The sequence below is a fragment of the Mustela erminea genome, chromosome 3 (genome assembly GCF_009829155.1).
Source record: "Mustela erminea isolate mMusErm1 chromosome 3, mMusErm1.Pri, whole genome shotgun sequence".
Classification (NCBI taxonomy): domain Eukaryota; kingdom Metazoa; phylum Chordata; class Mammalia; order Carnivora; family Mustelidae; genus Mustela; species Mustela erminea.
Genome location: NC_045616.1, coordinates 122,463,530 through 122,491,379, shown reverse-complemented (window position 1 = coordinate 122,491,379; position 27,850 = coordinate 122,463,530). Strand labels below are relative to the sequence as shown.

The 27,850-nt window shown below is 55.9% G+C and overlaps 1 protein-coding gene across 6 annotated transcripts in view; it reads left to right on the top strand.

Moving 5' to 3' along the window:
* The first annotated feature begins 916 nt into the window (after positions 1-916).
* Positions 917-27,850, top strand: part of NDST1 (N-deacetylase and N-sulfotransferase 1) — a 59,011-nt gene continuing 32,077 nt past the window's right edge. Inside the window, exon 1 of one of the 6 annotated variants that reach the window (XM_032337306.1) lies at positions 917-1,137. The gene's annotated coding sequence lies outside the window, so the exon portion shown is untranslated. Of the gene's footprint in view, positions 1,138-1,412; positions 1,592-19,420; positions 19,749-19,791; positions 22,641-23,108; positions 23,312-27,850 lie in introns of those variants that run through there. The other 5 variants (XM_032337307.1, XM_032337305.1, XM_032337310.1 and 2 more) reach the window with 5 other exon arrangements.

Sequence of the window (27,850 nt, the reverse complement as noted above, 5' to 3'; positions counted from 1 at the left end):
CAGGATCTCCAGGTAAGGGGCCTAGTGACCCCCAACATGAGGAGATCCTCAAGGCTCACTAATCAAATCGCCCCTTCCCCCACCCCATCTCTCCTTGTTCTGGTTGGTTCACAGAGGGCAAAAAGCCCTTCTGCTTAGAGCAGTCAGATCTGAACACAGACTCCACTCAGCTCTCTCTGAAACTCCCAGAAATCATGCCATCTCTCTGGGCCTCATTGTCCCCATCCATTTAATGAGGATGGCCACTATAGTCTTGCGAAACTTGCAGGGTCCTTGAGATGGTTGAAATGACACTGAGGATGGGAAACTGAGGCTTAGTGGAAGAAGAAATCTGTTAAAGGTCATCCACCCCTTCATCTGCTAGTTCGAGGCCAGGCGCTGGGGATTCAGCTGGGAACAACTTGTTGGGGGAGATGACTTCCTCGTAAACAATGAGACCAGTAAATGAACCAGATAATCATGATAAAGGGGTTTTCAAGAGTCGGGGCAAAGGTGGGGTGGAGTGGTGGGGGGGAGGCCTGCCTAGGAGCGCAGGAGGGGTCACTCAGTCAGAGACGGGGTTGTCGGGGGGAGCCGTCTGGGGAGGTCCTGGAGGGTTGTCATAAGACCAGCGGCGTCAGAGTCCGGAGGCCCCCCTCGGCCCCGGCCAGGGCGCTCCCCGGGGGCCCCGGAGGCGCGGCGGGCGCGGGTCTTTGTCTCCCTCATTTTCTTCGAAGCCTCTCCGACCCACAGCGCTATTCCCTCTTTGACCTCGAATAACTTGTTGGCTTCCCCCGGGCTTTGTTTCCCCGGGGGTCACCGCCTCCGGGACGCCGGGCAGCTGCCGGGGCCCTCGTGGGTCCCGCATCTGACACCCCCTCCGGCCCCCGCCCCCTACCCGCTCGGAGACAGGGGTCAAAGGCAGCCCGCGTCACGTGGTCGCCGAGCAGCACCGAATCGGCCGGGAGAGCCGAGGGAGAATCCGGGTGGAAGCCGAGAAATCCAGCCTCGATAGCAGCGCCCGGTCCCGCCCCGGCCCCCGCCCCGGGGCGCTCGCCGCACGCCCGCCGGCCGCCGGGCCTCCGGAGCAGATCTCCGGCCGGCACCCACGCTCCATCACGAGATCGAACCCCGCTCCCACGGCCGCGATTCGGGGAGGTAGGCACCGCGGCGGGCGAGGGGAAGGGGAGACGCGCCGGGGGCCCTGGGCGCGCGGGCTCGCCCCTCTGTGCCCCACGGGCTGCGGGGCGCATGGTAACGCGCCCCAACTGCCAGTCTTCGGGGAGACCCCCACCTCCTCGCCGCGGGACCGCGGGGCGGGGTGGGGGGCGCGGGGAGGGACTGCGAGCTGCCCCAGCGCTGTGCAGGGGGCCGGGACTGGGGGCTGGGCACCGGGCGGGAGGGGGAGGGGGACAGCGAGCGGGAGGCGGAGCGGGTGGTGGCGGCGGCTGCGGCGTGGAGCGGGGGTGGGAGCGGCGGGAGGCGGCGGGCGAGGGGTTAACCCCGGCCGGGGCCAGAGCCCCGCGGCGCCTGCACGGCCGGGGGAGAACCCAGGCGTCCCGCGGCTCTCCGGGAGCGCCTCCTCCCCCGGGGGGCGCCCCAGCCTGGGCAGGTAAGACGCTGGGAGGGCCGGGGCCAGCCAGTCCCCTGTCGCCCGGCCGGCGGGGCCCGAGCCGGGCGTGCAGGCCGCGCGGGGCCCAGGCGGCCGCCGGCGCAAGTTTAGTGCGGGCGGGCGCCGGGCGGGCGAGCCGAGTCTGCCGGGGCCCGGCGCACCCGGGTGGAGGACAAAGGGGTGGGGGCCCAAGCGGGGGCCGGGGGCAGGCCAGGGTGCGGGCGAGGGCAGCGCGGCAGCTGTAGGTCACGGATAATGTCACTCACGAGGAATGCCCCCTCCCCCTCCCCTCCTCCCGAACAGGGGAAACTTTTGTCTGGCGAGGGAGGGGGGTTAGAGGCCGGGTCCCTGCTCCGGGCAGGGTAGAGGCAGCCGGACCGGTTTTCTCGGGACTGTGCGCGGCCTGGTCTCTAACTCCCTTCCTCCCCCAGCTTCATGGAGCCAGGAGCCTCCGCGTTGAACGCTGCTCTTGAGCGCTCTGGGACGGGGTGAGGAGGGGGCGCGGGTGGACGCTTGGGCCCTGGGACAGGCCGGGAATCTGGGGACTGGCCTCCTGGCTCGGCTTTCCCGGATTCGAGCACACGGGTCAGCCAGGAGCCACGCCAGGCCCAGGGGATTCAGAACCCCATCTCCAGTCTAGCCCCGGCCCTGTACTCCTCTTCGCCAGCCCCAAGTCATTCAGAACGGCCTCTGGCAGTACTGCCCCCTGGTCTGAGGTGCAGACTGACCTGGTGTCTGTCGCTTCCCAGCCCTGTGACCTTGGGCTGGTTCCTTCCCTTCCCTTCACCTCAGTTTCCTTACCTGTACAATGGGAAAAATATAGTATCTTCTAGAATAAGGATGAAATGAGAGCCTGTGGTATGTCAGTAAACAGTGGCATGTTTATATTCAACAAGTATTTACTGCATGTTTACTATGTGCCAGGCACTGGGCTAATTGTTCTACATATATTATTTTATTCAGTTCTCCCACTTGACTGTTAGCTGCATTTCGCTAAGGGGGCAACTGAGGCCCAGGATGGTGAAGGTCACATAGGTGGGATGCGGAGGAGCTGGCTTTAACTCTCCTCCCCCAGCCTCAGAGCTCTATAAGGTCCTGCTGTGACTATGAGTTCATGTTATTTTCAGTTCAAATTATGAGGACACTTGTCCCATTTCCCCATTACCCTTATCCCTAGGTGATGCTCCTTCTGCCTGGTGCTGGTGCAGCGTGAGGTCTGGTGTCCTGGCTCTTGTTATTGTGGGCAGCTGGAGCAGAAGGGACGTCCACTGGAGTCCAGTGATGGTCCAACTTCTGTTGCTGGCTGGGCCCGTGGCCGGAATGCTCTCCCAGTGCGGGTGGTGCAGGGAGGAGCCGGTCTCCCTGGCTCCAGCTAGGGACAGCTGGTGGCTTTGTCAACAGGCCTCTCCCCAGCACCCAGGGGACGGCAGAGCCTTTCATCTCCATGCAGACCAGGTCACTTTCAGATCCGCAGAGGGCAGAGGTAGGGCCAAGAAGTGGAGCCCTTGGGGTGACAAGAGACGTAAGGCCAAGAGATTTATGCCTAGGTGTCCTCTTGTGTGAATCAGTGGCATGGTCCTTATTGCTGAGCTAATGGGCTGTCCTAGATGCTCCAGGCACAAAGGTCCCTGAGGACAATAATGGTGGGTGGACTTTGAGCCAGTGTCAGGATTACAGAAAACTGTTGGAAAATGCATGTGTATATGGGTTTTCTGAGCCTGGGACACAGAGTGGGCCCGTGAGTCAATGTATGGGGTGACCCAGACTTCCATGGGCTTCAATGACCTGTGCTGGCCCAATCTTTTAGTGGGGGTACCATCTCATGACTGCTGATTGGGCTCTGATTGGGAGCCTTGAGTAATCTCTTTCAAATGGAAAACAGCTTGCTAATTAACACATGACGTCTTAAAACAATGGAGTGCGGTAGGTAATGAAAGTTCTTAGGAGAGGCAAGTTTGTGCATTACTTTTCTAGCTGCTCTGAGGGCTGTGCCAACTCTAGATCTGGGATTTGAGGGTCTGTAGGCCTTTGCTAGACTGCACGAATAGGGGATCTTCCTGGGCGGACAGATTTGTTAGCCTGTAGGAACAAGAGTGGAAATTCCACTCTTGTTCCACTCGGAAATGCAGGGCAGAGAGGGGAGGGGCTGGAGGGCTGAAAGGAGTTCTGAGGGATGGGGACAACCCTTGGCATGTGGCTAGATGGTCCTTACCATCCAGATCAGAGCAGGAAGAGAGGCCTCTGGGAGAATCAACAGGTGAAGGGATGGAGCCAGCAAGCAAGACAGGATGGCAAGAGGCATGCGAGAAACAGTTTGAAATCAGAAGCTGAGGATGCGGTCAAATACGGAATCGAATCGCAGATGGGGGGTTGGCCCAGAGGCCAGCGGAGAGATCTGCATCTGAGAAACATAGAAACAGGCTCTAGTCTTAGCAGCCCTGAGCTCTGACTGCCCTCTGCTTTGGGCCTACTCGACCTGTCTTCCATACTTTGGGACCAAAGCCAGGCCTGCAAGTCCCTAGAGATTGGGCAGACTTCTGCTGGCTTGGAATTTGGTTTTGGGTATGGCTTGAAATATCTGGACTGTTTGGAGGACTTGGACGTGCTTTACGTGAAATGGAACATTAGGGTAATTTGCTAAATATGTATGGAAAGTGTCTGCGGAGTGGGGTGATGGGGATATGAAATAGGGTGAGGTGGTGCTTGTTTCTCAGCGGAAAGGCTGCTGGTCTGATGGGGGAGGGAAGACGAGGATCATTGATGGTAAAGAGGCAGGACGTGGTCAGTGAGAGATGGGCTTTGGAAGGTCAGTAGAGGGGAAAAGCTCTTTCAGTTGTGAACGTCGGCAGGGCTTCCTGGGGGAGGAAGTGTTTTCGAGGATGCAGCCTAGGGGAAGGGGGGCAGTGGGAGGCAAGATTCGGTTGTGGGCTGTTTGCAGCGTCTTGCTCCAGAGTTGGGATTTTATTCTGTATACTGTAGAGGACGGAGGGTTGTAAGCAGCTCGTTGAGTCGATGCCTGTTACTGTCTCGTGCCAGGCTCCCTCGGACGCTCCGCTGAAATCTCACAGCACCCCTGCAAAGTAGCTTCTGCCGCTGGGACCCCCACCTCCATCCCTTCACCTGTTGATTCTCCCAGAAGCCTCTCTTCCTGCTCTGATCAAATGGGGCAGTGGAGACTCAGATGGCTTGAGTCACTTACAGAACTGTATTGGAACACGGGCCAGAATTGTGTCTGCCCTAGTGGCTGTTCCTCCCAGAAGTCGTTTGGCCAAAGATGATGGCAAAACTGGTGGCGTTGAGACCTACTCAGAAATGATGCTAATTGTGGTCCAGCAGAGAGCTGACCAAAGCCTGACTCAGGCCATGGGGCTGAGGAAAGGAGGAGGAGTCCACAGGACTTGGTAGCTGCTTTGGGGATCAGGATCATTGCAGGTGACCTAAGGTTTAGGACCCTTAAGTGTCAGTGCCACCACTTTTGAATTCCTGCAGGGCTATCTGTGGGCAGAGGACATAGCCTTGTCTGGTGCCTGCCGAGGGCAGAGAAAGCACCAAGGGAACAGGAGGCTAACAGGGGACTAGGGTGCCTGGGGAGGAGGCAGGGTCTCCATTGCTGAAGATATGCGGTGAGCATTGTTAAAGGTATGGGGGAGAGCATGCAGAGGGTGCGTGCTGGCAGGGTCAGGTCTGGGGGACTTCTCTCAGTTCCCTTTTCTCTCGAGAATCTCAGCAGTTGGGGTGGTGCTCGGCCCACTTCCGCCCCCTGTTTTTCTCACAGCTCTTCTGAGCTGCCCCTTCCTATGGTTCTTGGAAGTTCCCCATACTTGCCTGGCCTGCAGTGCTCTGCCTGAGAGAGTCCTTACCCTGTGGAACACACTCAGCACGGCTGGCCTTCCAGGGGCCCCTCGGGACATCTGGATCAGCTGCCAGAGCCCGAACGGCTGTGGACTGTGGTTTCCCAGAGGACTGGAGCCTTCTGCTTCCATTTTCCAGTCTGTGAAATGGGTTCAGTCTCTCTTTTTTCAAAATGTGTGGAAAGAAGGCTGAATCATGAATCATCTGAATCAGGAGGAGCTGCAGGAAAGGGCTTGTGAGTTAGAAAGTGAGGAGTGGGAAGGCTGGGGTAGGGGCAGGGCTGTTCCTCTCCTTCTTTGCAGTAAAGGTTAAAGCAGGGTCTCCTGGTCCCGGAGAGGGGGCGTCACCAGCTTTCTCCTGCCTGTGGGGCTTAGAAAGTGCTGCCCATCCGCTTCAGCTTGGAGGCTTGGAGCTTGGTAGAAGGAAAGGACATGGACGTCTAGGACTGTGTGGCCTCTTGCCAAGAGCCAGTGTGCCCCCAGAGGAGTCACAGAGGGGACCAAAGCTCTTTTCTAGATGGAGAGAGTTTATATTAACTTGCCTCCTAGCCCTTCGTATTTCTCCCTGTTCTATTTTTTGATAGGGACTGGATTAATCTAATTAAAAAAATCTATGTTGCAAATGAGCATTTATTTATTTGTGGGCTAGGTCTGGGGAGTAGCCCACTGTGTGACTCTATGCCCCATCTCCCATTCCCCATCAACCCTCAAGCAGAACCTGCCTCTTGCCCCTGCCTGTGTGCAGCCTTCCCTGCCGCCGTGGTCATCTCTGCATCTAGTGAAGGAGCTGCACGCCAGTCACTTCCCCTCACCGGCCCCCCACTAGGTCTCCCCAACCAGGGCCCAGCTCCAGTGCTACAACTTCCATACAGTCAGTCCTCATGCCACAGAGCTGGCATGGCCTGCACCCTGCATTTGCATGGCCAGAGCCTGTGACATGGCCCCCTCACCTGGCCCTTCACACACCTGGCTTGGAATTCAGATCTCTTAAGGACACATCTCATTTCTTCTAGGCTCCATGCTTTGGAGGTGGGTGCTGCCTGTGGGTCATTTCTACACTGGTGGGAGTGGGTGGCATTGTACAGTGGAGTCAAAAGTTGTGGGTTCAAATCCCAACTCTGCTACCATTAGCTGTGGGATCTGGGGCAAATTACCTAAATCTTAATTTTGGGCATTGGTTTTCTCAGCTGCAAAATGAGGTAATAATTGCCCTGTTTTGCTAGGGGAGTTCTATGCCTTTCCCTGGGTAAGAGCCCAGACTGTAGGAACTCTTTAGAGATAACAGTGGGTATTACTGTTGTTTATATCTGGGGGGTGGTCTGTCCTTTCAGAGATGGAGGGAGGGAGGAATCCTTGGGGTTTGAGTTCCTGACCTTTCTGTCTAATAGCCTGAGAAGGCTGGTTCAGAAGAGGACTTCTCGGCCTTTTGGCTAAGATCAAGTGTGTGTGCAGAAGAGGAAACAGGCCCAGAGACTCGGGGCAATTTGTATGGGGTGTGGGTGCTGGCATTCTCATCCGGGAAGCCTGACAGGATTTCTTCTCTTTGTTACACCTGTTTTTCCTCTTCTCTCCTTTCATCAAGGTTGAGGTGCTCAAGCTCTATAGGCCCAGTTTCCTCTCTGGTGGCCATGTGGTATGGTGTCTGAAACTTGTGTCTAATAAGTTGGCCTGGCTGGCAGGTCCTGTGGCCATCCTCAGGATGAGGGACCCACACCCTAGGCTGTGCACACCGTGGGCTGGAGCCCCCAGAGGCCTCCCGCCTAGCCTCCCTGTGCCTTGGGAATGGGGACAGGATGACAGCAGGGAGTGGTGACTCCGGGGTAGGTCTTGAAGCTGCTGAGTAGAACACAGACAGAGCAGAGGCTGGAAGCTAGGCTCTGGCAGTTCAGATCCTTGCTGGGCTGTCTCCCACTGGTGGGATCTCAGGCAAGCTCTTCAGTGTCTAGAAAGATAATGCAGGAAACATGCTTAGCTTGAAGTTCAGTCCATGTTAGTTGTTGTCATTGGCAACGTTGTTATTATTGTAGTTGTTGTTGTAATTGTTATTGTAATTGGCGACATTGTTGTTGACCACAGAGCTCATGTAGTCCTCCCAACTGCTGTAGGAGACAGGCACTAGTATCCCCCCGCCCCGCCCCTGTGCCCCCCATAAGCAGGTGTGGCATCTAGGGCTTGGCGGAGCAGATGGCGCAGCCTGGGGAGGTGCAGACTTGGGGGGTGACCATCATGGTTGGCTGGTGTCTGAGGAGCTATTCTGGCCAGCTGAAGCTGACCCGTTCTGTGAGACCCGGGAAGAGAGGCAGCACTTAGAGCCAGCCAAGATGTCCGGAGGTGTGGCACAGCATCCCGGCACGGAGACTCTTGCCTCATTCACACCTGAGGTCTGGCTGCATGCAGCAGGGCTGGGATCGTCCTCACCCCCCCTGGCCGGCGGTGGGGGAGCCACCTGTCTGGACAGGTCTGTGGTGGCACTCCAGCGGCGGAGGTCCGCTTGTAACTGCTCTGTGGCAGCCACCTCTGGTCTGCGCTGCCTGCCCAGGCAGAGGCCAGGTGAGGGGAAATGGGTGTCATCATCTCAGTGCCTGAGCTCATACCTCCCTCTCTGCCCAGATTCCCTTCCTCTTGTCCTTACATCAAGGCCGCTCCTGCTCATGCTTTTTACAGGAGTCTCAGCATCACGTACTCGAGAGAGCTCTTCCCGATTCCCCTGCGGGTTAAGTCAGTGGTCCTCAAAGTCAGTATCTGGACTAGAGGCGTCGGCATTACCTGGGACCTTGCTGGAGATGCCAATTATGTGGCCCACCCCAGGCCTACTGAATCAGAAGCTGGGATCAGGGCGGAAGGAGGGATCCAGCAGTCTGAAGAAGCTTCCAAGGGATTCAGGTGCTTGCTAAAGTTCAAGAAACACTTGGTTAGATAATTAAAAAAAAAGAAGATGCTTCTCTCCTTGGGCTCTCAGCATACTCGGATACACAATATATGTGGAAGACCCAGAGAAAATCCCTGTTTCTTTCTACCCTGGCTTCAAAGAGACACCATCTCGTAAGAGCCTTCCATCTCCAGGAAGCAACCTTGTGACACAGTAATGAGGTTCAGTAGAACCCCAACACAGATATAGGAGACAGTGCTGGGGCCACTGCAGGAAGGCAGGATCAGGGGGCTTGAAGGGTGGGGAGCTTTGTGGGTGGCACGAGTGGGGGCCAGGAACAAGCCAGCCATGTTCTGGGGCTGGAGTCAGGTGGAGAGTGTGGGTTCTGCTTCAGAGAAGCGTGTGTGCTGCGGGCTGAAGGTGTGTGCATGGGTGTGCGAGGACCGTGGTCAGATGTGGTGGGAGAGGGCGGAGGCGTCCTAGCTGTCACCAGCCCAGTGGTGTTAAGCATCTCAATAATTTTACTGATGATCATATAATTGCCAGTCAGCATTTTTTGAGGGCTTATCAGTGCTTACTGGGCATAATCCTATAAGGCAGGCACTATTATTGTCCCCATTTTCTTAGATGAAAATACTGAGGCTATACAGCCATAAGGTGGTAGATGTAGGAATTCCATAGAATTCTGTAGGGGTGCTTAGAAGCACGATCTCCTTGGAAGATGGGAGGTGGGAATGGTCTTGGCGTGTTTGTTTAGCAGGCCACAGCTTAGACTGGTTTTTTAAAGATGCAGAAACATACATACTATCAGATGAATGAATTAGGTTTTGGCAGGGGTGATGGGATTGCATTGGGGTGATTCGGGCTGAGGCCTCCCCATTGGGCCTCCACTGCAGACGCTGTCATTCTTACTGTTGTCTGGATGACCATTTGGGGCACACAGACTCACTCAGCGCTGCGTACAGGATCCCACAGCTAGGGCAAGGGAGAAAATCAGAGAGAGAAGAGTGGGTCTCTGGTTCTAGCAGGAGGACTGGGGATGGGGGTCAGGATCAGAGCCTACTGTCTAGCCTGCTGTTCTTTTCTGCCTTGGTGTCCCCAAGGAGCCCAGGAGCTGGAGGGCTTTCCTGACACAGTGTGGCAGCCTCTTCATTTTTCCCAGCGGGGAACCAAGGAGCAGGGACTTGCCCGCACAGGGCCACACACGGTATCATGATTGGGACCAGAACCCAGAGCTATCTCCGTTCTGACCAGGGAAGGGTTTGTTTCCCAAACACCATCCCTGACCCCATTTCAGGCAGTCTGGGTAGCCATCACCCTCAGGGTGGCCCAGAGCGCTGCTGGGGGCAGAGACGGGTGTGTCCTGGGGAGAAAGCTGCCAAAGAGAGGCAGGGCAGCGTCCAAGGGAAGAACACCAAGAAGCCCAAACCCCAGACGGAAACCAAGTGTGTTTTCTAGGTCCTGAGAGGATATGTGGAACAATGGAAGTAGGATGGGGGAAGCTGGACTATAAAAAGGGCTTCTTGATATCCTTTAAAAAAAAAAAAAGTGGTCTTTAGGTTTGACTTTTGTTTCTCTGAAGGATGTTTATGTAACTTCCTGAAAGCAAGCTTCCAGGGCTCCGTGGAGTTTGTCATGCTGCTGTTTATATACTCGGGACTTTGAGTGGGAAGCGCTTGATAGGGTGGTCTCCCCTTTTACAGTTGGTGGAACTGAGGCTCTGAGAGGTGGGAGGGGCCTATTGGAGGTCATGCAGTGAGATAGCCGAAGACTGGGCCCTGGAGCCGGGGTCTTCTGGTGCCTTGCAAGGGGGCTGTCGTCTTGACTTACTACTCCTTGGGCCCCGGCTGGCATGGAAGCTGGGCAGTGGCTACATAGGAGCCCCCTTGGGAAACACTCAGAGCCGTGGAGAAAGGGCAGATCCAGGGCTGGTTTCTATCGAGGTGGGCTCCCTCGGTGCTGACTTGTGGGGCAGGCAGAAGGCTGGGATGGTGTGCTTAGTGATGCCACCCCCGTCCAGATGCCACGGCCCAGCTGTGCACCGTCTGCCCAGCAGCTGGGAGCTGAGTCACACCCAGTGGGTGCAGAGGCGAGGGCTATTGTATGTCGTGATTTCTTCTGTTCTAGCCCTGAAGGGATGACTAGGCCCTGAGCCCCGAATCATGCCCACGCCTAGGAACTTAAGCAGCTGTGAGTTTAGGCTTCATGTTTACAGATACGAGGCGTCTCGAAGGGCTTGGGGGAGTCCTCTTCCTCTGCCACCTCCTGTCTCTCAATCCTGCGGATCCTATGATCTTGACTCATCTGTTCTCACCAATGCAGGAGTCTGTGTGCCCCTGAGATCACGCACAACATTCTGTCGGCATTCCTCTGCATTCTTTCTCTGCAGAGAGAGTCTGGAGGTTTCATCAGGTTGTCAGAGGCCCCAGTGTCCCCCCAGGTGCTGACAGGAGGGCGGGAGGCCATGGGCCTGCACTACAGCGAGCAGGGTGCTGATGAGGCCCTGAGGTTGACGGTAGCCCTCTGGCCGCAGAGCACGGAGGTTCAGAGTGTGGCCTCGGAGGCCAGTGTAGGGTTCTAAATCCTTCGCTTAGGAGCTGTGTGACCTTCGGGAAGTGGCTGGGGTTGCGCCTCAGTTTCCCTCTCTGTCAAAGGGGAAGAATAATAATAGTTATCTCGTGGTATCCCTGGCTTTTAAAATAAGGTAATCCAGGGGAAGGACTTATCCCGGTGCCTGATACAAAGTAATCACTTGGTAAAAGGGTGCTGTTGTTATTAGTCCCAGCTCCGTGATCCTGTTAAGTGCCTTACCGTGGGGGTCTTAGTCCCCACCTGTGGCTCTGTACTTTGTGTTGGGCTTTCCAGGAGCTGCAAGGCAAGGTGGGAGAGTAGAGGGTAGACAGGGAGGGAGGGAGAACCCTCTCTGTATTTCTGGGACTCTCTGGCCCAGGCCCTCGCTTGGTGCCTTGAACATGGCTTTGTCCTGAGGCAGGCTTATGTAACCAGCCAGGCCTGGCCAGATAGGACACGATTCTTAACCTCGTTTTGTCCTCCATTGTCTCTGCCTCCGATGGAGCTGTTGCATTAGCTGACCCGTTCCTCACGCTACAGGGATGAAATTGAACCTGTGCTCTGCTGCTGCCCATTGATTTAATCTGGAGGTTTGCTGGGCATGGGGGCCTCTCCCCCTGCCACCTGGGGACAGAGGGAGCTGATGCCTCTTGCCTGCTTTGGGGGCAAAGAAAGGCCATAGGCTAGGGGCCCCTTGATCCATGGCCCATGTGTTTCCAGTGGGTGTGCCTACCTCTCCCTAGGATTCTCTTGCAGGATCTGTCCTGCAGCCCACACCCCTCCTTCTCTCCCCGGAAGCCTTCCTGGGCCCCTCCGCTATGGGGAAGTTGGCTTCTACTGAGCTTCACAGCATGTTCTGTGGCACAGTATGTCACATTCCAGAAAACAGAGGCCACAGGCTGGCAGGCCACATCTTCCCCATGGGCAAGTTCTGCTCAGCCCATGATGAAAATTGAACCGATTGCCGAGAGGAGATTTTACCTAAAAGTCCCGATTTCTGGCTTTACTTCACAAATTTGGAAGATCAGAACCCCTCGAGCCTGAGTTCTTTGCACACACACCTGGTCTTTCTGGCCATCCAGGTGTCTGAGTTTGTAACCCTATCCTGACGGTGTGGACTGCTTTCTCTCCTGTGCTATATGGTGTGGCTCCTCGTCTCTCTGCTTTGTGAGCTCTTTAAGAGTGGCGGAGGATGGGGGGCTGGCTCCTTTCTGCTCAGAGCATCGTGCTAAGGCTCAGGGCCCTGTACACAGCAGGAGCAAATTAAGTGTTTCCTCTCTGAGCGAAGGTGTGGCAGTGGTGCTCCCTGCCAGCTGCAAAGGTTCCATTTAATCGAGGCCTCCGGATCAGCCTGGCCTGTGGCCCTCGAATCCTCCTCCCAGATAAGCCGTGCTGCTTAGCCACTGACCCGGGTGGCTTCTTAAGCTGTGGATGAACAGTGTCGCTGGAACTGTTGTCCCCACGCTGTGCAGCCACGGGGAGGACCATCTCACCTGCAACCGTCCCACGCTTCACTCCCCCGGGGGACTTGGAGGAGTTTCGGGGGACAGGGAGGTAGGGATCAGCAGCCCTCCGATGGCACCAAGTGCAGACTTCTGTGTCCTGGGGGGACGAGAAGAGGGAAGGCGGGGCATCCGTTCGGGTGTTTACCAGCCGGGCCCTCTTCCGAGCCTTTTTCTGCTTTATTCTGCTGCTCAAGTCCATGTGTTATCCATCAGCTCCTTTGTCCAGCTGTCTGTCTGTCCAAGGTTCATTTCACTCTTTTCATTTGAAATCCTGACCAGCCCCGAGGCCAGCTAAGCTGTCTCCCTTTGGATGAGCTCTTGGCTGAGGGGTTGTAATTGTTCTGGGTACAAGAAAAAGCGCGGAACTTTAAAAAATTGCATGTAGATTTCAGTCCCCCGTCTTTGGTTCCTTCAGTCAAAGGTACAGCCTCCCTCTCCCCAGAAGGCACAGACATGGGGCTCTGTAGCCAGGTTTTGAGGACCTTGTCTTAATTCTTAAAGCCCCAGGCTGGTAGGGAGGACGCCGGGAAGGCAGCTGTGCTTCATGTCAGCATGCTCCTTTCCGTCTCTGGGCTTCTCCTCTGCCCTCTGTGTGCTAACATACTGGGCTCCTTTCAGTTGTCATGGCTGAAAGAGCCTTATGAGCCATCCTTGGAGAAGATGACAGCAGGGATCAGCATAGGAGCCAGTGTCTGGGTGGGGATGAGGGCCCCCGTCACTGGGCCAGGCCCAGAGAGCGTTCACATATCTCAGGTAATCATGGGAAGAGGGAGGCTAGAAGCCAGGGCCAGAGTGGACAGGGCCTGTGCTCTGGCTGTCAGGCCCCACAGGGAGGCCCGAGCGCAGGGAAGTTGGAGGTCTAGCCTGAGTGGCCCAGTGAACTGGCACAGGCTGAGGGGTGCCCCAGTGTGTGGTCCTGTGACAGGCAACCCAGGGCTTCAAGTTCAGGCCTCGATAAGCCATTTACAGGTGGGTAAACTGAGGTACATAGAAGAAGGGACTCTATCAGTGTCGCACATGAGAGCATAGAAAGTCGGGCCCAGATTCAGGTGATCTGACTCCCAGGCAAGGCTACACTCCTGTGTCCCCACCTCCCTCTGCAGGGTCAATGCCAGATCACCGAGCGGGATAATAGTCTGATTGTCTGTGTTGACCTCCACGGTAGGGCCTGGAGAAGTGAAGCCACCACCGTCACAGCCACCCCAGAGGCATGAAACCGGTTGGATGTGCAAATTATCCCTCATATATTCTCCATTTCATTTTTTTCTTCCTTAAGCTGTCTCTGATGGGCCGGCCCCCTTGGTGCCCGTTTCCGCCTGGCACCGGGCTTCATGCTCTTTATTCTGAAAACAAAGCTTCCTTCTGATGGCCCTCCCGCTGGGACAGGGAAAGGGCAGGCGTGGCACTGGGAGGCCCTCCTCCGCCTCCTCTTACTGGGATCATGGGGTTTTGTCAGATGTTGGACCTGGGACCCGGCAGCACTGGGGGGCTGGGAGAGCAGGGATCCACCCCATGGGCCCCGCCATTAAGCCCAGAAGTTCTCCCCCAGTGGCCAAAAGGGTGGGCAAATGTACCAGACAGGAATCAAAGTAAAGCCCTGCTCTGGTCCAGGCAGTCAGTTGTCCCAGCACAGGATGGAGGTCTGGCCAGGAGCTGTTCCTGTGACAACCGTCAGGGTTTCAGCTGACACAGGTGATCAGCCTCCAAGTGACATTGGTCTCCAGGGGCTGCAGAAGCCAAAAGAGATGTGCAGATGAGGGAGGCAGTAATCCCTCATCCAACAATTTTTTTTTCAAGCATTGACTTTGTTCAGGCAGTTTTTTCTTATCCTGGGACATGGCAGTGAACAAAACAGACCAAGTCTGTGTTTGGGACTCAGGGCTGACATTTCTGGCGGTGAGGTAGAATCAGCAAAGCAACAAACACTGGTTCAGTACTCGCTATTTGTCAGGTGGCAAGAGGCCCCAGGAGGAGAAATAAAGCTTGGTTTGGGGGTAGAAAGAGTGATTTGAGCAAGTGACTCTGCTGTGTTGGGTGGTAGCGGAAGGTCCCCAGAGAGAGGGACAGGCTCCACGAGGGTGGGGGAAGCCACGGTATTTCTGGGGAAGAGCATTTCAGGCACAGGGAACAGCCACGCAAAGGCTTCGAGGCACAGGAAGGAGCTGGTGTGCCTGGGACGGAAGGAAGAGCCATCCTGGCAGGAGATGGGGCCTGAGGGAGTGTGGAGGGGCAGACTGCTGGGACCTCTGGCCCCTCCAGAGGTCTTTGCTGTTCTGTGTGAGGAAAGGGAAAGCTGCCGAGGACTTGGGACTAGGGTCATACTCCCTTCAGCACACATCGGGGAAGGATCGACTGGGCCACAGCCTGAGAAGAAGCAGGGTACCTGGCCGAGAGGCTTCTGTAGTCACACGGATGAAGAAGGGCTCGGGGTGACCACTGGGCAAAGGCCACCAGAGGTCAGATTCTGGATGGATTTTATAGGATAAGTTGATGGATTAGGTGTGGGGTGTGAGAGGAAGAGGGTGTCTACAGCAAAGACTCTGGCCTAAAGGACTGGAGGGATAGTGTTGTCATTTACCAAGACCGGGAAGGCTGCAGGGGACAAACAGGTTTGGGGAGAGAAATGGAGATTTCAGGTCAGATGTATTAAGTTGGAGCCCTGGCTGGAGTGGTGGGGCACGTGGCTGGTGCCTACACCAGTGATCCCTGCATGGGCGTGGGGGGGTGCCCTCCCAGACTCTGAAAATCTCTCAAGAACAAATGTTCTGGGCCCTTCATGTTCTTTTCGCTCTTTGCAAATCTGCTCCTGCTTTTCCCTTCTGAGGAAGAAGGCAGTTTCTGAGGATTCATTGTCATGGTGGTCCTAGCCTTTCTGCCCAGTGTGCCTCTTGTAGGGGGCGGTGGACGGGAGCTCTGGAGGCCTCAGGCCTTGACCAGGCTCTGCTGCCAGTAGAGAGAGCTTTCACTCTGTGCCTTGGTTTCCCCTCTTCTACACAGAAGGGTTGAGCTGGGCATCTGAGGGTGGCAGGGTGTTCTTGAGGAGGCCGGATTGCACGGCACCTTAGAATTCAGGCTTGGAGTCCAGATAACGGGTGGGAATCCTTGTTCTGCCACTTGGCTGTGAGACTCTGGGCCAGTGATAGAACCTCTCTGAGTCTTAGTTTCCTTATCTGTGAAACTGCAGTAACTTGTCGGTGTTGCCGTGAGAGTTAAATGGGAAAATCCACACAAAACTCTTAGCTAAGGCTCTGGATATCCCAAACTCTGTTAAACACAGGCTTTTAGTCCCATTGACCTGGGTGGTGGGTCAGGTTAAAGGGTTTTGCCCAGTGGCAGTAGGAGCCATGGAAGGTTATGGAGTAGGAGCATGCGACGTGTGTGGTTTTAGGGAAGCCGTGAGTGTGGGGACTTGGCCTGAGTCCTCTTGCTAAGTCCCTGACTCCTCCTGCCTGCCAGAGTGAGAACTGAGGGCCAGGCCCACTGGACTTGCTTGCCCTTCCCCAGCTGAGGGTCCTCACGGACGGCATGAACAGCCTCCGCCTTGCATAGGTCACGCGGGGACAGGATGATTATTTCTCTCAAGTTCTCCTGCAGGACCCCTTGTGTGTACTTCCCAGTGGCTGACTCAAGGGAATACGAATGTGGGGCTTTGAGGGGTGGGTGACATTAAGGGGACTTGAGTTACACGGAGTGCTCTGGACAGGGCCAGTGGGGACAGGGAAGGCTGGGAGTGGCATTCCGCGGGGCACTTGACTGTGCCCTCAGTTCCTGGTCTGGGTCCAGGCTGGGTGGTGCTTTGCTCCAGTGGAGCCGTGGAGAGGTTGACAGCGGGTGGAGGAATGCGGCCCCTCAAGACCCACACTTCACTGGTGCCCAGGCATGCCGGCTGAGCCCTGGGCTTTTGCAAGCCTGTTTCTCGGCAGCTGAGCCATGCCAGGACAGCCAAGGACATTTCAGAGACCCCAGGGCTCACAGCCAGGCTGTCACCAGGCATTGCTTGTTTTCCCAGGGTCCGAGTGATTTTAGGGCTGGAGGGGAGCTCTGGAGATACTCCAGGGACTTTGCTTACAGCGGGTAAATTGAGATCCAGAGAAAGCAAGGCACTTGACCAAGGTCTCACAGGGCCGCCTCCCTACTATCTGTCACCTCCCTCTGTTCCCATGTCCTTTGCTGAGACTCCTGGCCTCCTGCCCGGATGTTTGTAACAGCCTCTGTCTTGTGGGCTCTTCTGAGAGCTTTGTTTGTCTTCCTATTCTCATACTCTTGCCTTAACCTGCCAGGCACACAAGCTGTTTGTGTCTGGTGACCTCTCCCCTTGGGTCCCAGACAGAGCAGTGCAAGGTGGAGGTTCTGAGTTTAGACCCCAGAGCCAGTGCTGCCCCCTTGTAGCATGGTGACCTGGGCAAGGTGCCCATGTTCAGAGCCCCAGCAACTCTGTGAAGTGAAACCAGTAGTACTTCATTTATGAGGATGGTTAAATGAGATAGTATGTGAAACGCCGGATATAAATGGAGTGAAATCTCAGAAATGGTCACTGTTGTAAGTGCTGGTTGAACTGAAAGTCAAGGTCATGGAGGAGTCGACAAAGCTCTGGACCGGGGGGCACAAGAGGTGGGCTCCAAGTTCACTCTCAAACACTGCCTCGCAATGTGCGTGTGGGGACATCACCCCTCCCCCGGGAACCCCATTTTCCTCATTGGGGAAAGACGGAAGAGATCACCTCTGTTTTTACGAGGTTGTCCTGTGACACTAAAGCAATGGCTGTGAGAAAGCTTTGCATGTGTATAATGATTTCAAAATGGCCTGGCAGGGGCCACAGTGTGCTGTCAGTGACGAAGACACTGCAGCGATGGTGGTGGACAACTGGCTGGGCCGGAGACTAGTCAGTCTGCAAATGCTCAGTGCCCACGCAGGCTTCCCTTCCCTGCCTGCCTGCTCCCGGCCCCCACCAGCCTGCCTTTCACAGTAGCCTCATTGCTGCACAGTTAGAGGTGTGGGAGGTGCAAAGACCCGCTGGCATCTTCCAGGCCCTTGGGTTTTGGGTTCTCTGTGGCTGATGCCATGGAATGCAGGATTATAGCCAGACACTGGTTCGAATCTCAGCAAAGCACTGGGAGCCTTAGCAATGCTTAACTTCCGTGATCCTCAGTTTCCATACTTGTGAGAGGAGGCGCTAATGAAGTAGAGGCCAAGCATCCAGCAGAGGACCAGCATGTGGTTATATTCGGTTCGGGGGAGGGGTTTGTATAATGTGTTTTCTGCCTGGAGTTTATGGACTCACGGGTTTATGGATGGTGGGAAGTGGGGGCCGCTGTGCCCACCTCTGGGGATGAGCTGCAGAGGTCAGTGGCCTAGCTTGGAGCCAGGAGGGCCTTTGGAGCCAGCTGGAACTGTCCATTTTGCAGGTGATTGGGGCAAGTCCTGGAAAGGAGCAGGTGCTTGCTGGGGTCACTGGTGGGTTAGAGGGGAGCTGGGCCTGGGGTCAGGCAAGTGAGACACCTAGAGGCACACCGTAGGGAGCCCTCACTCTCAGGAGCCCCTGGGAGCTGGTGCTCACGCTCAGCCCTGGGCAGGTGCACAGCAACATCTGAGAATGGGTGCCACCTGCCCGTCCATGCCTGCTGCCTCACCAGCCTCGCTGTATCCAGGGCTAGGACTGCACCTCCAGTCTCCTGATACCAGGAACTGATTCCCGAGCCTTGGAAGTGCGGGGACACCTGTAAGGCACCTTCCAAGTGGCTCACTGAGTCCCCCTGGGCCCCTTTAAAAGGAATCTGCAATAAGTAGGTCACCGGGCGCTTTCACTCAGTCCGTGCTCTCTGGTTTCTGGGCTCCAGAGAAAGTGAGGCCCTCCCACCTGGCTCCCCTCCCTTCCCCTTCCCTACCAGCTGTGCCTCCATGGAAGCATGTGGGTGGGGGACTCCTGTCGTGGTGACAAGCCCCAGCAAGTCTAGAGGGACGAGGCCACTTCCATGTGTGTCCCGAGTGAAGCCTCCCGGGTCTCAGCAGGCCTGCGCTGTGCCCACCAGGCCTCCAGGTGACCAGGGAGCATGTGCCGCGCTAAGTGACTCAGAGCTTTCCTTTCCTCTTTATTGCCCGCAACACATCCAGCTGCCCTCGGCTCTGGCCACAGGGCCTGGAGCCTTTTCGGTTTCCCTAAGGCTTTCTTGTCTTGTGGGCAGCCTAGTCCATGCTCCCCATGGGGGGCAGTTTCTCCATCACCTCTGCTGGGCCTGTTGGCTGGGCCTTGGGCAGCCATGAAGAGGTAGTCAAGGCCTCTGCTCCCTGCAGGGGTTCTCAGTTTTCATGCAGGGCTGGAAGGGTCCTGGGCCACCGTTGTGAGGTGACATGGGGGCACCTGGATAATCAGCCCAGCCTCCATCCCAGGCCCACACATAAAACACTCCATCTTTTTCCCTACTGGAAAAAGGGCCTGAAATGCTGCTGTTAGCAAATAGCCTTGTGCTTTCCTTGGTGTCCTCTAACAAGGCAGGTTCCCTCACAGGTGGGCAGCCTCACATGTTTGCTGCTGCCGAACAAAGCCAGGCTAGCCTAGCCCCTTTGCAGCTGCGTGTGTGACCGTGGCCTAGTTGCTTCTCCTCTCTGGGCTATGTCAGGCCCTTTTTACCCCACACCTCAACATGCTGGTGTGGGTTCTAGGCCTTCTATAACCTGGCAGTACCCTGCTTCTTCCTCTGCTGGCCGGGGCAGTAGGAAGAACCCGCCAGCTGAGTTGGCATGGGGGCCAGGCCCAGAAGCTGGGGTCACAAATGCTTTGACCGCCAGCTGGTGCCAGTAGACTGTATCAGGCCTTCTTCCTCTCCTTCTCAGGATGCGTGGGGAAACTGAGGTCTGAAGGGGGAAGGGCCTTGTTTGGATCACGTTGGAAGCCCGGCAGAGCTGCACCGTCGCAGTCTCTTCGGGTGTTGGCTGCTGCCTTTCTTGAGAGCGTCTGGAGGGCTCATCAGCCCGAGGGCCAGGGACGTGCCTTCTCCCCTTCCATGTAAGGCGCCTTTCTTGGGGAGAGGGCGGCTCTGCCTGGGTGTGGGGCAGAATTGGGCAGGACGTCCTCTTCCTGAAGTCCAGGAGGGAAGGGGGTTGGTGGCCTCCAGCAAGGAACTGGTTAGTGAGGGGCCTGGAGGCTTCTGGCAGGGATGGCGGGGATCTCCATTGGTGGCTGGGCTCAGGGCGCCCCAGGGCCACCCCTCCCTCTCTCCCTCCCAGGGCGAGGGCTGGGCCGAGAGTAATGCCATTTGTCCTAGCTCAGGGATTAGGTGCGGCGGTGTTAAGTGAGGAGTGTGTGGCCATTAAGAGGGCGCACTGAAGAGAAGCGGAGCCCAGCGCTGCTGCCTGGACATCTGGTGGGTCTCGTCATTCTCTCCCCGGCCTTCCTATACCCTCTGACCGGGGCCCCTCGCCCCCTCCCTCCTGTCCAGTCTTCCCAGGTCTGTCAGGACGTGTGTGCGCCTGCATGTTCACAGCCACACGGGAGGGGGCCGCTTGGCCTCCAGGCCGGACACTGGACCCTGCCTGGGTTTAGGACCGGAGCAGCTTCCTCAAGTGTCCCAGCCCCCCGGGACCGCCCCAGAGAGATGGTTCAGGGCCGACGGGGTGGGTTCCTGATGGAGTAGAAGGATGTGGTGGGAAGGAAGGACTCCGTTTATCTTTATTTAGCTTTTACCTTGTAGCTTCACTGGAGCGGGGCAAGTCCGTGGGCCCCCTGGAAGCCAGTAGGTCTGAGAGGTAACGGCTGACTGCAGGGCCGTGGGGGCGTAGCTGAAACAGTGAGGTCCCAGGGGGCTCAGGAAGTCACATTCGTGACTTTGGTCCTGTCCGCACTGTGCAAACCACGGCATGTCAAAGCCAGAAGGACCCCCGAGAAAGTTCCCATGTCCTTGTTTTGTTGTGTGGTGGGTGACAGTCACAGCCATCCTGATTTGTTTGGAACATGGTATGGTCTCTGTGTAGGGGGAGCTCATGAAGAGTTGTTACAGATTCTCAGAGGGTTCTGTAACTCCAGGATGTCACAGATGTCTGTTCCAGTCCACATCCCTCATTGTCCAGTAGAGGAAGCAGGGGCTAGAAGTAGGGAAGGGTCTTGTCCAGAGGTGCATGGGGAAGCACGTGGAGGGCTTGGGATGCCGGTGTGGACTCCAGGAACCACGTGGATTTTGGCTTTTGCGTCTGTGAGATGGAAGACCACCCTCGCCCCCCACCGACATTGCCTGTTTCTTGGAATCTCTCAGGGGGCATCCGGTGACCTGGGGTGGGCACACGGAAGGACGGAGGCTGGGGCCGCCTGGCATTTCCCAGCTCTCCTGCTGGGGTGGCAGGCAGGGTGGGGCATGTGTATGAGGCATGAAAAACTTGTTTCTACTTCACTGGGAAGAAATGGTGAGTAAATGAGGTCATGATAGTACCTGGTGTGCACCAGACCTGTGAAGCGAGATGGTCACTGTTGTCCTCTGAGCTCGCTCTCCAAGTTGACATCTCCTGCTTCTGACTCTCACTCCTGCCTCTCTCTCTTCTTCCTTCACATGAGACCTTTGCCTTGGGTATTGGGGCAGCCCCCTTTCTCATGTAGACACCTGCTTGTCAGAGATGACAGAGGCCCCCGGGGACAAGGGAAGGTGAAGGCCCTCTGGCTGAGGTCTTCTTGCCTTTCTGGGAGTCTGTGGTGTCCTTCCTGGCCAGTGAAGGCTTTCCCATCCCTGGAGAAATTGGGTCAGCCTGTGTTTACACAGCTGGGGCTGGTGATTTGCGGGAGGCCTCAGACCTGGGTTAAGAATGGTGTGGAATGCTGGGCATGAGGACTGTAGAGGGGCTACAAACAGGGGCCCCAAGGTGAGCTGGCTTGGGGTCATCCTAATCGCTGCCCAGCTGTGGGACCTTCAGTCAGTTGCTTAGCCTCTCTGAGCCTAAGTTTCCCCGTCTATAAAGTTTGTGTATCAGTGACCCCACCTCTCAGGGTGTGAGGGTTGGGTATAACAGATCAGGGGAAGCTCTCAGCACAGTCCCAGTGAGTTACCAGGAGCTCAGCCAGAACTGGCTGCTGTCAGCGAGGGAGGTTATGATATTTGCAAGGAAATATCATTCCATTTCTTTTGAGTGCCTATGATCTGAGCCTAAGAAAAATGGGAATGGATTTGGCGCTGTCACAGATGGATTTGGGGGTTGAGGGGAGAGAGCCCTATTTGGGGAAGCTTCTTGGGGGGAGCGTGCCCTGTGATGGCCTGCCCACCCCGGTCTGTGTTAGGAGCTTCAGCAGGGACTGGAGGCCAGTGGGTCCTGACCTGTCTCACTCCTCACTCCGCCCCTCCCCACAAGCTGGTTGGTTTGTTCGCTTGGTAAACCCTTTTCTTTCTTCAGAGCCAGTACAAAGGTAAACTCCCAGCTCAGGCTTTGTTGGTGGAAAGACAAATTCTCAACAAGTGGGATCTGAGTTCCTGAGGTCTTTTTTGTTGCGCATTCCGTGCTGTGGGGAACTCAGAACAAATCCCAGGCTGGGAACTGGGGAGGGAACCAGCACTTTATGCTTTGTTCGGTTGTTGATTGATGGATGATTTGTGAGTCTTCTTCCAAGACGGATCAGGAGAGGCTGCTTTTGATGTTAAAACACACATAAAATGGATGGAAACAAAAACAGAAAGCACCATGCAAAGGGAGCAGAGAGTGGGACGTGCGGGGTAATGGTGAGAGCCGTGCCAGGGGAACCCGTGCAGGACGGGCCTGGGCTCTGGAGCCGGGCGGCCTGTGTGGGATCCCAGTCACCCACTCGTTAGCTCTGTGAGCTGGGGCAAGTCCCAGGCCCCCTCCAGGCCTCACTGTCCTCGTCTGTAATGTGAGGGGAAGGTAGGTCGGGGTGCTGTGGTACGGGTTAATAGCATAGAGCACAGGCGTATTTGTGTCTAATAAATGAAAGTTCATATTATTAATGCCATTTAGCTTGGAGATAGCTCATGGCAGATCCAAAAAGGGGAAGGGAACTGGCAGGGGCCCATTTCTCTTGAGCACCCGCCGTGGGTAGGAGAGCACTTCTGCTTTGGAGAGCCTTTGGTGAAGTCGGGGGACCTGTGTTGTAGTCGGGGAGCAGCCGGCATCTGGCAGCATGCGTCCGGCATTGCATGGTGGGACACAGAGCGGGGTAGCTCACCTAGGACTTTGAAATACAGCCGGCGGAGTCCAGCTCCGCGGCTGAGGCTGGCCGTGGAGGAGGATGGGCAGGGTTTTAATGAACAAGAAAATGAGTCTGGGTAGGTGGGGGTGGTGGCGGGGGTCCTTTACTCTCTGGGGGTGGGGGGGTCTCTGTGTCCCTGCGTGTTCACAGCAGGGTGGGCTGCACACTCTGTAACCCCGAGACTAGGAGCCAGACTGCTGACAGTCCCTGGGTGGCAGCCCTGGACTCCAGGGTGACTGATGGGCAGCAGCTTGGCCCGCAGCCAGGCGGCACTGCGGGCCTGTGGGGGATGGGGTGTGCGGTGAATTCCAGCAGAGGAAGGGATTTGCTTCTGGTTCGGCCTCCCAGGGGTGTCATTGGGCTGGAGAGACTCCGGCACAGCTGGGAAGCAAATGTGGAGGATTTTCTCTGCGCTGTATGTGGTGGGTGGGGCAGGCCGAGACTGGGTGGCTGGTGGAGCTGGGCGGCTATGGGGTGTGGCCGGGTGGTGGGTGGTGGTGTGATTGTGCTGGGGGTGTGACAGGCTGGGAGGGGCGGGGTCAACTGTGGGGAGTGGCCCTGGGATTGCCTGTGGGGCTCCCGGAGCCTGGGCCGGCAGCCACCCCTCCTCCCCAAGCCCGGGTGCCCATTCACAGACTTTTGAAGCTGTTTGCTTCCCACCCCACACTTGGCGCCTGTGGCCCAGATGGCTGAGATGACACCGCTTGAACATACCGGCACCCTGTGAGTCTGTGCATTCGTGTGCGTGTGAGTATGGGGGTATGGGGCAGTGTTGGGAATTCCCGAGGCAGGAAATAAAATCGGGGCTCGGTGAATATGCGGGGCTGCAGGGACCTTCCTGCGTCTGCCCAGCAGCAGCAGCAGCACACCAGAGACACAAAACCTCGGGGCCCCCAAAAAAGCCTACATCTTCAGTGTCCAGTGCCACGCTTGGTGCCTCGTGCCGCTTAATAAGTACAGAAAAGAGGGGGTGGGACTGGGCTTTTTGCTTGTCCCCACTTTTCAGTGTGCTCCCAAACCTGACCTCCTTTCTTCTCCGCCTGGATCCACTGTGGATTTGATCTGTGGCCTTGGACCAGGTGCTTCCCAAGCCTCAGTTTCCAAATCTGTGAAATGGCTAGTTATTGTATTAAGCCATATCACCCTGCGCCAGGCCCTGAGCTGTTTGACACACATTGTCTCTGTTAGTTTTGGCAGCAGCCCTGTGAGATAGTAATTGGTATGAAGCCTGCTTTCCACCTGGGGAAACCAAGGCTCAGAGAGGTTGAGGGATTTGCTCAAAGATCCCAAGGCTGGTAAATAACGGAGGCAAGGTTCAAGCCCAGGGAGGCTGGCTCCAGTTGGAGCCCTTCACCATAAGGCCCGCAGCTAGCACACTGCCACCTCTCCCGATGGGTGGGATGCAACAGGGAATGACAGGGGCTGCCCTTCCCAGGAGGTTGGGTGCACACAGTAGACGTCTGTGAAGGCTGCTTATTAGGTGTGCCCGCCCTAGGAAAGGCACAGGAAGCTGAGCCTCAGAGAGCTCGCGTTCTCAGAGAGCTCCTGGAGTCTACCTGACCATCTAGGGCAGAGCCAGACCCTAATTTCTCGATAGCTTGGTCTCTGGAAGGCCCTTGGCCTCTGCCTCCTTTCTCTCCAGGACCTGGAGAGGATTATGGGGGAAGCAGAGCATTTTGGAGTTGGGGGGGGTGAGGGGTAAGGAGTGACTTTCAACTCCAGAGCAGTGGCCACAGTTACCGTGGTATTTCCCGAAAGTGCACCGTTGCCATGGCATCTCCATGACGACCAGAGCATCTCATTCATTATCCCCAGCACCTTGGCAGAGAGAGCTGGGCCTAGGGCTGGGAGAGCACAGTGGGAGCCTGGCTCAGGGCTCGAGGTCTCGGTCACTGAGGCCCCCTCCCACTCTTCCCTGTTGCAGGCAAGGTGTCCCTGCCAGGATCTGGAGCCGGCTGCTTCTGTCTCCCGGGGTCTGGGTTCAAATTTCAGCTCTGTCAGGGACTAGCTGTGTGATTTTGGGCAAGTGACTTAACCGCTCTGAGCCTCATTCTCCTTGACGGTAAATGTAAATGATACTAGTAATTACAAGGCTTAGATGAGGTTAGGTGTGTAAAAGCGCTAAACATAGTGCCCAGGCTTGTGGTAAGTGCTTGAAACATGTAGCAGTAAAAATAACAATGATGATGATTGTGACGTTATCACCGTTGTTATTATTTTTATTATAAAAGGCCCTTAGGGAGACTCCGCATGGAGGAATGGAAGACCAAATTTGAAGTTAGGGAGGAAACCCATTTGAGTCAAGATTTAGCGGTTTTCTGTGTAACAGCAAGTCGTTTCGCTTTGGAGCCTCAGTCTCCTTATCTGTAAATTGGGAGTAATAACAGCTCATTATGCCTCATTCATACCTTGAATACTTAATTAGAACCTATGCCTGGGGAGAGCGGTGGGGGTTGCTGTAATGAATCAGACTTGTCCCTGCCCTTCAGGGCACCCAGGCGTGTGGGGAAAGAGGAGAAATGAAATTAGTATTTGTAGGGGGCCCTCCATGTGCCAGCTGCCAGATGCCTGGCAGGGCCTGCCCCAGCATAGGTCAGTAAGTCCTCCTCCTGCTCCAGGATCTGGTGGCTCCAGGTCGCAGAGTTGTATATGGAAACACCTCGAGTCCACTCTGTGTGGACCTTACACCCAGGTGCACCCAGGGACGGGGCAGGAAGTCAAATGAGGGAAGGAGGAGGTCGGCTGTGGGACTGTATGGCCTCTGGGGATGAGTGCCCAGTGTCAGCAGAACATGCTCTTTTTAAAGAAAAGTTAGAAGTTCTAACTTATATGTGAAATCTCCTGATTTTGAAATATTGATAATGAATCTCAAATTTAAGAAAAATGCTGTGCTAGCCAAAGAATGCACATTTGCATCCTGTTTTGGCCTGCGGGGCCTGGCTTTCCAGTTCCACTCTGTGGAGAGGGGATGGGGCCAGGCAGAAGCCTGAGGAATGGGACTTGGGGGCAGGAAAGGGGGTGGTGCATGGGGATGGCTTCAGAGAGGTGATGACATTGGAACTGGGGTCTTGAAGGATGAGTAAGTATCCCAAGGGGGATGGGAAGGCATTCCGGCAATGGGAACTTGGTGAGCACAGGCTTAGATGCATGACCAAGACTGGTGACTGGCTGGGCGAGGCTGGAGTTCAAGAAAACCGCTGGCCATGTTGCCGGCAAGACCCAGGCAGGGCCAGGGCAGCAGGGGAGGGAGGGCACCGAGACCTCAGCCTCCAGCTGTCCTGGAGGACTTGGTGGCTCCAAGGGGATTAGAAGCCCCCCGGTTCCCCATCCTTGAACCACAGGGGCCCTGGAATGCAGGCGCATATGGAGGGTCTCGAATGACTGGCTCCAGGCCCTCATGGGGGTTGCAGTGGTGGGGGGCAGTGCTGGAGGCTCCTCTTGCTCGCAGCGTCTCATGCTCCCCCGCCCCCCACTTCAGAGTATTTGGCTTCTCTGGGGACGGGCTAGTCGACCCACTTTCTTTCTCCCTTTACCCTCTCCTGAGCCTGGGCTTCGTCATGGCTTCCTCCCTGGCCTCCTGGCCTCTTACCACATCTGACCTTTGCCCATCCGTGTGGCTCCAGGGAAAGGCCACAGGCTCTGAAAATGGGGATTTGGGCTTCTGAGGACTGACTGTCAGAGGCTTGAGAGAGCATGGAGCTGACTTGACCGAGCTTTGTGGGCTCAGTTCTTGTCCACACTGGGCCTCCATTCACCAAGCAGCCAATGTGCACAGGGAGAGGGGCTGACCCCAATTTGGTGCTGTGTGCCCAGCACGGTCTGTGTGCTTTTTATGTGTCAACTCACTTAATTTTCACAGCTCTGGGAGCATGTCAGACTTTGCTGTTTTACAGATTAGGAAACTGGGAGCACCGACAAGTTAAATAACTTGCCCAAAGTCACACGGCTGCTGGGAGGCTGCGTGAGTGTGAATGAAGCTGGCTGCTTCCAGTCTGCATGTAACCGCGAGGCTTTCTTACAGTAGCACTTTAGGTCCTCCGGTGGGTTTGAGGGTAGGGGTCTGGATTCCTTGTAATTGTTACAGGATTTTGAAGCATATATGTGTATTCTTTATGGGAAAATGTTGTCAGATTCCCATAGGGGTCTAGGACCCCCAGATGCCTGAGACTGCTGGTTGCATCATTAACGGGGACACTGGAAGTCTGTTCATGCAATCGACCAAGGGCCAGTGATCATAGCATCCAGGCCTGCAGGGGAAGCACGGTTGGGTGGCTGGAGTGGCTAGATATCCTCAGGCGTGGTAGGCTGGCAGGGCACCAGCCAGGCGCTGTACCTCTCCACCCACTGTGCTGTGGTCCTGGACCCAAGGCCGAGAGGTGGGGCTCGCTGTGACCACAGGGCAGAGGGCTGCCCTTATCAGTGGGAAATGGGATGCAGTTGCAAAATGGGAATAAACAGGACTATCACCCCAGCCCTCCAGCTGTTCCAGGAAACCTGTTCCCTCTTGCTTTGCTCTCAGCTAGAGTGACAAGGAGTCCCCGGAAAGCTCGGCTGGGTCTCTTATCTCCAAGCTGAGGCATGTGCCTCTCCCTATTCCACCCGCAGCCCCACTCCCCCCAACTTGTTCTCCTGGTCAGTTCAGGTACCACTTCCTCCAGGAAGCCTTCCTTGATCCTGCTCCTCCTGAAGAGTTAAGTCCCCCTGAGTTCTCTCAAATGCCCTTCTCCCACTACCACACTCCTCCCCTGCATTGTAGGTGTCTGTTTTCTTGGCTACCTTGGGTTCCCCATGGTGCTGGCATATAGTAGGGACTGAATTGCAGAATATGGGAGGAGGAAGAGCCCCTCTGAGAATGACCCAAGCTCCTCTCTGACAGGCAGGAGGCCCAGAGAGGGGTAGGGGTGTGCTCTGAGTCACACAGCACGTCATTGGCAGAACTGGGAGTGGCACGGGTGTCTGGGACATATTCTCATTTCCCACTCCTGCCTCATGCTTCTGAGCACATCTTCTAAAAACATTTTTTTTTTAAATTTTCACAAACGTGGCAAATGATGATTGTAGAAAATTTAGGAAACAAAAAGAAGAAAATAAAAATTATTCGGACATAATCATCGTTAACATTTTGGGCTTTTTGTTGTTGTTGTTGGGATTTGGTACGAGTTTCTGGCTTACACATAACAATTTTTAACAGAAATGTGACCACGCAGACTGTTTTTATAAGCGTTTTCCTCTTTAACAACATGTGTGGCAATTATATTTTTGTGTCAGTAAATGTCCTTCTTTCAC